Source organism: Rosa rugosa, chromosome 3, assembly GCF_958449725.1.
Source record: "Rosa rugosa chromosome 3, drRosRugo1.1, whole genome shotgun sequence".
NCBI lineage: Eukaryota > Viridiplantae > Streptophyta > Magnoliopsida > Rosales > Rosaceae > Rosa > Rosa rugosa.
Genome location: NC_084822.1, coordinates 28,042,593 through 28,052,276, shown reverse-complemented (window position 1 = coordinate 28,052,276; position 9,684 = coordinate 28,042,593). Strand labels below are relative to the sequence as shown.

Genomic DNA, 9,684 nt, shown 5'->3' with positions numbered 1-9,684 from the left:
CAAGACCCAAAATGCTACACCAATCTCTATAAAAGATTCCCTCGATACGAAGACCAAATCATTTAAAGAGGTCAGACAAGACCCAAAATGTTACACCACAACTCAAAGTACTCTTTCAAAACAATATAAATCAATATTCTCAAGTATATTGTTTTCCCTCGAAAATCAGGTCACAAAACCATCAATGAACACATAGCGAAATACTCTTTATAATAACCGGTTTTATAATCTAAAACCAAATCAACACAATATAATTGACTGCAACCAAAATATTGTTTTCAAAACTCAATTCCAATCTCACAATAATATAGAAATTAATTTAATAATATTGTTTTCACACCTTAATACCTAGCACGAATTGACACATATAACTCTCATATATAGTAAGTCAATAAAACAATCATTAGCATCCAAAACTCATTTAGTTCTTTAGAACATGAATTTCAACAATAGCATGATCGATATCACAAAACATACTAATTCTACCTCATTACACAACTGCATCAATATATATTGTATATTTCATGTAAATATATCAATGTTCTAAAACTGGGCCGCCTAGGCGCTAGGCGGTGGGTCTCCGCCTCAATTAATGGCAAATCGGTGGGTTGGGCGGGTTGGGTTTTAGGCGGCCGCCTAGGTGGTGTAGGCGGGCGACTAGGCGTCTGGGCAGGGACGAACTGGGCTGGGCGGTTGGGTTAGACGGGTTTTGGTTAGCTGATGTTGGTGAGTTTTGCTGGATGTCGAAGATTGTCACTCATCCTTCTCCATCGTCGACGACGGTGATAATTGCATCCTCACGATGTCGCTTAAGAGAGTCCTGCCTTTCAGTAATTGTCACTAAGAGCATTTGAGTTTTTTTTTTCAACTTTGATGGGCTTTGGAATATCATCATCATCATCATCATCATCATCAGCTGTACTATTTAAAGCTAATATAGCATCTAGGTTTTCTTCAACTTTGTTCCTTTGATCTTGATCCTCCTTGTTACCATGTGCATAACATTCCATTATGAGAAATGGGTCTAGATAATTATGGGCATTTGTGGTTTTTTCTTTTTTTTTGAATTTGCTGTCGGCGTTGATCGTGAAAGAGCAGCCTTGCTTATGTGGAGAAAGAGAGAGAGAGAGAGAGCAGTTTTGCTTGCTATCTGTCACCGCTGCAGATTATGATGGTAGGATAAGAACAAAAGTGAGTTTAGGTGGTGCCTTCTGAAGGCAGTAATGAATGGCCATAGAGATGAGCGAAGAGAAAGGGTATAGAAGAAGCAGAGGCATTTTTAGCTATATATTTATTTGGGAATCAAAAATTCATTAGTCTTTAAATCTTTATATATTCTTATTCATATAGTTATATGTTATAAAAATAAATAAAATAAAAACCGCCTAGGCGGCGCCTAGTCCCCTGCCCACCGCCCGACTAGCGCCTAGCGATTTTTCAAACCTTGAAATATATATACACGTAATCATCTGCTCAGGAATGCTACTAATATCAACTATAATTCACAAATACAAAACCTGTGAAAAAATCATTTTTATAATAAAAACTTCATGTTTAACTTTCCCGTGAACCGTAGACGATCAAGTTTATATAATTTAAAACAAATATTTATTTTCGAAAACGATTTTACAATTTATCAAATAATTACAAATAATAAAGTAACTCCATGCATTCACAAATGAACCTCGTGAGATTTACTCACCTCTAAATCCCGCTGTGTCTTCATACGCCACATGAGATAAAACTCAAAACCAACAACTCCGCTCAAAATGACATCGTCAAGCAACTAATTGCATGCGGTCTCATCTCAGTACACGAAACACAAAGCGATTAAAGTTCGAAACCCCTATTTGAACTAAAACCCGAAAGTAACGCCAATCAAGACGAAACTTCACTCGAGACCACCCAAAGTCTCCGGAACACTCCTAGGATTAATATGTCAAAATAACAAGTCGATCCAGTGGTTGATCCTCACGGATCAAAAACCGAGATAATCGAAATTACGGAAAAACTGATGTGCTCATATTTTCCTATATTTCTATGCCTCTTAATCTTGATATTTATGTTTAGTTCTCTTGATTTATGATTCATTTACATCTTTTAGTGTTTTTGTAGGTTTGTTCCATAGAAAGAAGAAAAGAAGATAAAATGAGCTAACTAGGATTGAAAAGACAATGTGCAATCTGAGACTGGGAATCTGCCTGTGCAGAACATCCAACTTCACCGAATTACTGGGAGTTATCCAGATCGAATCAGATAATGAGCTTTATATCAATGGAAAGCTACGGATGTCTACTTTCACTACACCAATTTCGGAATCAGACAACACATATCAGACGACAGCAAACATTTTAACTGTTGTCTGATTTAATCAGACGACAGCAAGAAATATTATGTCGTCTGAGTTTTTGAATTAGACAACAGTTTTTTCTTGGCTCTTGTGCAATAGCATTTCAGACAATGGTTGATTTTTTTGATGTTGTCTGAATGAATTAATTCAGACAATAGTTATTATGTGATGTTGTCCAAGGTTCATTTATACAATGGTTGATTTTTGATGTTGTCTGAATGGATCAATTCAGACAACAGTTATTATTTCAATGTTGTCCAAGGTTTATTCAGACAATGGTTGATTTTTGATGTTGTCTGATTGTTCAATCACACAACTGTTATTCATTGTCTGTTGTGCAATAACTTTTAAGTCAATACTTGCTAAAAGATATTGTCTGATTTGGTTTCACACAACTGTTTTTATTCATCTGTTGTCACATTATCTTCAGACAATGCACCCTAAATGCTGTTGTCTGAAGTTAGATTCCCCTAGGCCTCATCATATGGCCCTTGGGCCCTAAGCCCGCCCGGCCCATTTAGGGTAGGGTATGGGTCACACAAATAAAGCCCAGCCCTACCCTACGGCCCCGCCCGACTGAGCCTGTAAGGGCTAGGCCCGACCCGGCCCTTAAAGCCCGGCCCTAAAATTTATATTTTATTTTTGTTATTTTCTATTACATGTGTTATATGTATAAAACTATGGAAGTGTAGAAAATTATTTCAATCTGCCATATTAGGAAATGAGTCTTTTAAATTGAGCCATATTTTGAGAAGAAGAAAATAATTTTTTTTTAAAGAATTAACCGTTAATTCGGCAAAAACGCCGCCGTTTTAATATAATCTTATGGGTATTTTAATATTTACCAATAATTACTGTTAACTAATTAACTGTAATAATTACAAAGCTATTATTTCAAATTGGACAATATATTCATGTAATACCAATTTTGAAATAAATCAAGTAATCAACATAACTAAAAATAATCAATTGGTCGAGTTGAAACCTTTTTACCAATGTAATGTTAACTTCTTATTGAGCAAAATGGGGGACGAAATGGAATTTTTTAAAATGCACCGCTGGATGTTATTTTCATATGAATATATGTTAGTGGTAGAAATTTCAGCAATTTCCTCCTTCTTTTGGACCTCGATCTACCCGGTCAACTCAATACCCTAAATAGAACATAAAACAAATATGCTCTTAACCGGTCCTTGGCAATTCACATTTTTCGATCTTTCAGCTCCCACACTCTCATGGGTAGGGGGTCTACTTATGGATGTCAAAATTCCGCAACGTTTGTCCGCGCATGGTGCCGCTCCTCTTAGGGAAGTTTGCTTGTGCAAAGCGTTGACCGCTCCGTTAGGTGCCTTATTCACAGCGGATCGGCCTAATTTCTTTACACAATACCTATCACTATTGTATAAACATATAAGAATTTTCCGATTGATCGATTTTCATTTCAAAATTTTTGGATCGCACATAATCCTTGTATGTCTTGTAATGTAGTATAACTAGTTTATTAGGCTTGTTACCCTCCATGAGCAAAATGGGGGACGAAATGGAATTTTTTAAAATGAACCGCTAGATGTTGTTTTCATATGAATATATGTTAGTGGTAGAAATTTCAGCAATTTCCGCATTCGGTTGGACCTCGATCTACCCGGTCAACTCAATACCCTAAATAGAACATAAAACAAATATGCTCTTAACCGGTCCTTGGCAATTCACTTTTTTTGATCTTTCAGCTCCCACACTCTCATGGGTATGGGGTCTACTTACGGATGTCAAAATTCCGCAACGTTTGTCCGCGCATGGTGCCGCTCCCCTTAGGGAAGTTTGCTTGTGCAAAGCGTTGACCGCTCCGTTAGGTGCCTTATTCACGGCGGATCGGCCTAATTTCTTTACACAATACCTATCACTATTGTATAAACATATAAGAATTTTCCGATTGATCGATTTTCATTTCAAATTTTTTGGATCGCACATAATTCTTATTATGTCTTGTAATGTATAAACTAGTTTATTAGGCTTGTTACCCTCCATGAGCAAAATGGGGGACGAAATGAAATTTTTTAAAATGAACTGCTGGATGTTGTTTGTGTATGAATATATGTTAGTGGTAGAAATTTCAGCAATTTCCTCCTTCTTTTGGACCTCGATCTACCCGGTCAACTCAATACCCTAAATAGAACATAAAACAAATATGCTCTTAACCGGTCCTTGGCAATTCACTTTTTTCGATCTTTCAGCTCCCACACTCTCATGGGTAGGGGGTCTACTTACGGATGTCAAAATTCCGCAACGTTTGTCCGCGCATGGTGCCGCTCCCCTTAGGGAAGTTTGCTTGTGCAAAGCGTTGACCGCTACGTTGGGCGCCTTATTCATGGCAGATCTGCCTAATTTTTTAACACAATACCTATCAATGTTATATAAACATATGAGAATTTTCAGATTGGTCAATTTCCATTTCAGAATTTTTGGATCACATATAATCCTTATATGCCTATTAATATATACCATTAAGCCATATTTTGAGAAGAAAAAAATAATGTTTTTTTTTTGTTTAACAAAATAAGGCCCTTTTTTTGCCCATTTCGGCTCTATTTGGCCCTATTTGAGGGCCGGCCCTAACGGATCGGGCTTTTCGGGCTGGTAAGGGTTAGCATATTTAAGCCCTGGCCCGACCCTACCCAGCCTTAAATTTTGTTGACTTTGACTAGGCCCGGCCCGGCTCGATCCTAAGCCCTAAAATTTAGGGTAGGGCCGGCCCTAGCCCGGCCCATGATGACCCCTAGATTCCCCCCCCTCCCTCCCTAAAAAACTTTTGTTAAAATTTTTGCGGGAATCACAAAAACCGGAGCGGTGAACTTAAAATTAAAACAGTTGAAGGTGGGAACAAAAATTTTAATTCCCACACTTGGATATATTTTCCCACACTTGCATTTACTCCCCAAACCCTAACCGAGAACAACTCATTTTCTCCCAACTCTCCTCTTCATCCTTCCCCGCCTCCGACCAACACTTTTCTCTCTTCTCCTTCTCTCTCGCTTCCTTGTCCTTCCAAACCCTACTCTCTCTCTCTCTCTCTCTCTCTCTCTCTCTCTCTTTCACGGCGTGCTTTGAATGAGCGCCGTAAAAGACTCTCCCTTGTTGGTCTTTCATGGCATGCTTTGTATGAGCGCCGTAAAAGAATTTTCCTTATCGGTCTTTCACGGCATGCTTTGTATGAGCGCCGTAAAAGACTTTTCTTTATTGGTCTTTCATGGCATGCTTTTATTGCGTGCCGTAAATGTTACTATACATTTACGGCGTTCTAGTATAATGTGCCGTAAATAAGGTGGGGAAGCATTATAAATATTGCGCCTAAATTTTGAGATCCCGCTCACGTTTTTGGCTAAATTCTAATCTCCCACCCAATCTCTCACTAAAAATTTCACACTTTAGACCGAACAAACGCCGAACTCTATCAGCTATCCTTTCCTCTCTCATATCTCTCCCCCTGTTTCTCTCAATCCTTGCTCAAACTAATCCAATCATCCAGTTGTCTGGGTGAATACCTCTCTCTCTCTCTCTCTCCCAAACATCAGATCTAAGGTGAATCGACAAGAAAATCCGATTTTGCTTTTGGCTCCTTAGTAAGGTAGCACAAGAAGGGAGAGTCCATCACCATGGTCCCCTACTTAGATTCGGCAGGAGTAGACATAGCCTTGCCGCGATGGTCATGCACGGTAACCCCTTATTCTCCGACATTCAGTTCCTCAATTTCTAGGGTTTCTCTAATTTTCCAATATTTCCCTTATCGACTCTGCATTTGTTGTGTTCATGGCGTTGAGATCGGGCGGCTGGAAGCTCTCGCTAGAGATTTTGAGCAGAAAAGCTCCCCCAAAGAAAAAGAAGCTGGACTCTTCCACCGATCCAACTCAGATCCAACCCAATAGAGCCGGAGAGGACGAAACCCGTTGCTGTATTCATGGCGTTCGGTACCAAAGGCGATGTCTATCCAATTGCTGTAAGTCGCCGACTCACTCTCTCTCTTTCCGTTTTGAGACTATAATCTTGATTCTCTCTTCTCTTTGCAGGCCATTGCGGCGGCCTTTGCTTCCGACCAGAGACAATACCAAGTTGTTCTTATCACACATTCAGCTCACGAGGTTTACTTTTATAAACTCTTGTCCATTTTTTAAGGCTCCTATATTTGATCAATGCTAGAGATTTTTTGTTTGTGACAATTCTTCTAGGATTACCTAAGAAACAACCTTTTGGGACTCCAAAAACAAAAAACAATTGCAGACTCCTCTGACCCCAACTCATTCATTATTTTTGTAATGACATTTGTTCACCTCTTTAAGGAATAATCTAGCACCATTCAAGATGGCCCAAGAATACAACCCTCGTTTTTCTCAGAGTTAGGCCACTGCATTGTCCCATTTATCGCTCAGTAAATCCCACAATTTTGCATTGTCCACTGCATTCGAACTCCAATGAAGTAGCATATAACACAAAAAATTCATATATGAATACTAAAAGCTGCTACTTTCATGTTCATTCATTTACTTTTCCTTTTCTGTATTATGCTAGGCATCCTTTAACCTTGTCATATAATTCCAAGGCTGCAAGTTTTAGAGATGGTCTTTTGCGTACGAGATACTGTGGAATTTAAATTTTGTTCAACAATAGTTAGGGAGATTGTGGGTCTCAAATGCAGGTTGATCGTTTTATTAAAAGAATTTATGATTTGTCCCATGATACTGCAGGCCTTGACACTTTTTAGAGCTTGCAGTTTTCAACTTTACTTTGTTGGCCAACAACTACATGTACTCAATAAATTATATACCAGCTTATGCTGACTTTTAATAAAAAACTGGAGTGTTTGTTTCTATAGATTCACTTTAAGTGAATCAAAAAACTGAATATCTCTCTCTCTCTCTCTCTCTCTCTTAGGACCAAAACACTTAAATGAAAGTGTTTCAATCCAGAATCGGAGGGTTCAGCATTGACTACTTATACCATCCTAAATTGACATGTTGCAAGTCAAGTTATTAGCAGTCTAATTATCCTCACAAAATTATTACTAGTATTAATAGTAAGAACAGAAGAAACAGCAGCTCCCTATTCCTCACAAAATGTTCACATTGATACGTTCATGTTACCTAATCTTATGGAAATGTTCATGCAAATGAAATTTGTTTCTTTGATATGCTATTGAGCTATATTTTTAGTCTTATTTGCTGGTTGTTATAAAGAGCTTACGTTGTCACTTGGCTGAGAAGAATGTTTCCTATCTTCCAATCTCATCACCACCTGTTCTCTCTATCCAAGAAACATGATACTACAGGTTCAAATTACTCTCTTTCTCTCATCGTTCTCTCAAACTCTCAATATAATTGCATTTGTTTAAGAAATAGGTAGAAAGTACTTTTGCAAATTTCTCATTGGATCTCTTGCCTTACCAGGCTCTGTAGAGTTGCCTCTTTCGCTGCAGAAAAAGTTGTTTTCTGGAGAACATAGAAAAGAATGTCTTTCGATAGTTGAAACGATATTTGGATCAGGCCCAAGCATGGATGGTGATTTCATTGTGATAAATTTCTTTGCTCTGGTACTTTCCTTTGTAATTTTTATTATAATTTTTGAATTTGAATCAAAGTTATCCCTTCCATGGATTGATACGTTAGTGACATATATGAAGCAAGTATAAAGCATAAAAGACCAGTTTTGGTGTAGTGAACCCAATTCATCTCCAAATTGATAAAACCCAAATTGAAATTGTTAAATGGTATCAATTGGTGTTCTAAGACATAAAGCTAGGATATACTACTAAATGTTAATTTGCTTGAGCAGGCTTGGTCACAGTCTTTCAATTGTATCTCTTCTCAATATGTTCCAGCAATATATGAGCTATGAAGGAAGTTCTATTTGTACAAAGGAAGAGATTTCTGTTCCAGCAATATATGTCAGAGTGGTAATTCATGATTAAAATGTTCACTGGTATGTGATTACATTACTGCAGGTTGCTGAGGGGTAGATTCCACTCGTGGTAGCTAAAGGGTACTGAAACAAGCTAGATTTACTATATATAATATGATTCAAAAAGTGATATCAACTAAAGGCAATCTCTTTTCCCTGCAGAGAGGAGATAGCACGTTATAAAGGACTTGATCCGACAGAGCGTTTACTAATGTTAAAAGCACTCTGTGAACTCCGAGCCGATGTATTTACTCCTTTGTCATTATTTTTTCTGTTTCTTAATGTCAAGTGGTGTACATACCGGATATCCTAGCTTTATGTTACCATTTGTTTTGGTATTTTGATGAGCCTCCTGCTAGCTAGTTTTAGTTTTTGCTTTAGTTATAGGCATGGTTAATGCAATGTGGACGCGTTTATGTTTTCCGGCTTTATGCAGTTATAGCCACTTAGGCAATGTTAATTCTTATGTAAATGTTGGGATGAATATTGCTGATGAATGAAATGGCTTTTGGAATCAAGGATGTGTTCAATTGTACAGAATGTATGTCTTCTCTTATATCTCAGACAATTCAAAACCAACAGCAAACCATTGTCTAACAAATGAACATGATGAAAAAAGAAAGAAAAATCTGTTGTCTGAATCATCTATCTACAATAGTTATTAAACATATTCAGTTGTCTAACAAGATATAACACAAAAAAATAATAATATGTTCTGTTGTCTGATGAAAACGAAGACCACAGAGAATTGAAAAGCTACAATTGTATGAATTGATCAACTAGTACAGCATATTGGGAGGCCATATGGTTGAAAAGAGACTTTAAGGATCCATGAAGCAGGAAAGCTGTAGTTCAACAAAATCTCAGACAACAGTTTATTTTAGGATACAATAGTATGAAACAATGATACACAATAGCTTTAATAGTTTTGCTCTTGTCTTGTTCAAAGTCAGTCAATAGTATTCAATTATTTTGCAGATGTACAAGCTTCCTTCAGACAACAGTTTTTTTACAAATCAATGTGTTCTAAATTTTGATTACACGTCCATATTCTTCTAGGGTCTGTCAACTGAAATTACTTTGCACAACAGTTAAGTTGCCAATTGCTGTTGTTGTTCGTGGTATTCAGACAACAGACAATATAGTAGTCGCTGTTGTAGTAAACTTTATCAGACGACAGTTTTTGGTATTATTGCTGTTGTTCTTCGTGGTATTCAGACAACAGAAAATATAGTAGTTGCTGTTGTAGTAAACTTTATCAGACGACAGTTTTTTGGTATTGTCTGATTATGTATCAGACGGCATTGAGATAGACAACAGCAAACTCTATAATCAGACGACAGTGAAAAACTATCGTCTGATTCCGAAATTGGTGTAGTGTTTCTGTA

At 37.4% G+C, this 9,684-nt stretch overlaps 1 long non-coding RNA gene across 1 annotated transcript; it reads left to right on the top strand.

Annotated features, from left to right (window-relative positions):
- The first annotated feature begins 8,191 nt into the window (after window positions 1-8,191).
- LOC133735795 (uncharacterized) lies at window positions 8,192-8,814 on the top strand. Its single transcript, XR_009859263.1, has 2 exons — window positions 8,192-8,377; window positions 8,459-8,814. It is a non-coding gene; the product is annotated as an uncharacterized LOC133735795 (long non-coding RNA).
- The last annotated feature ends 870 nt before the right edge of the window (window positions 8,815-9,684 follow it).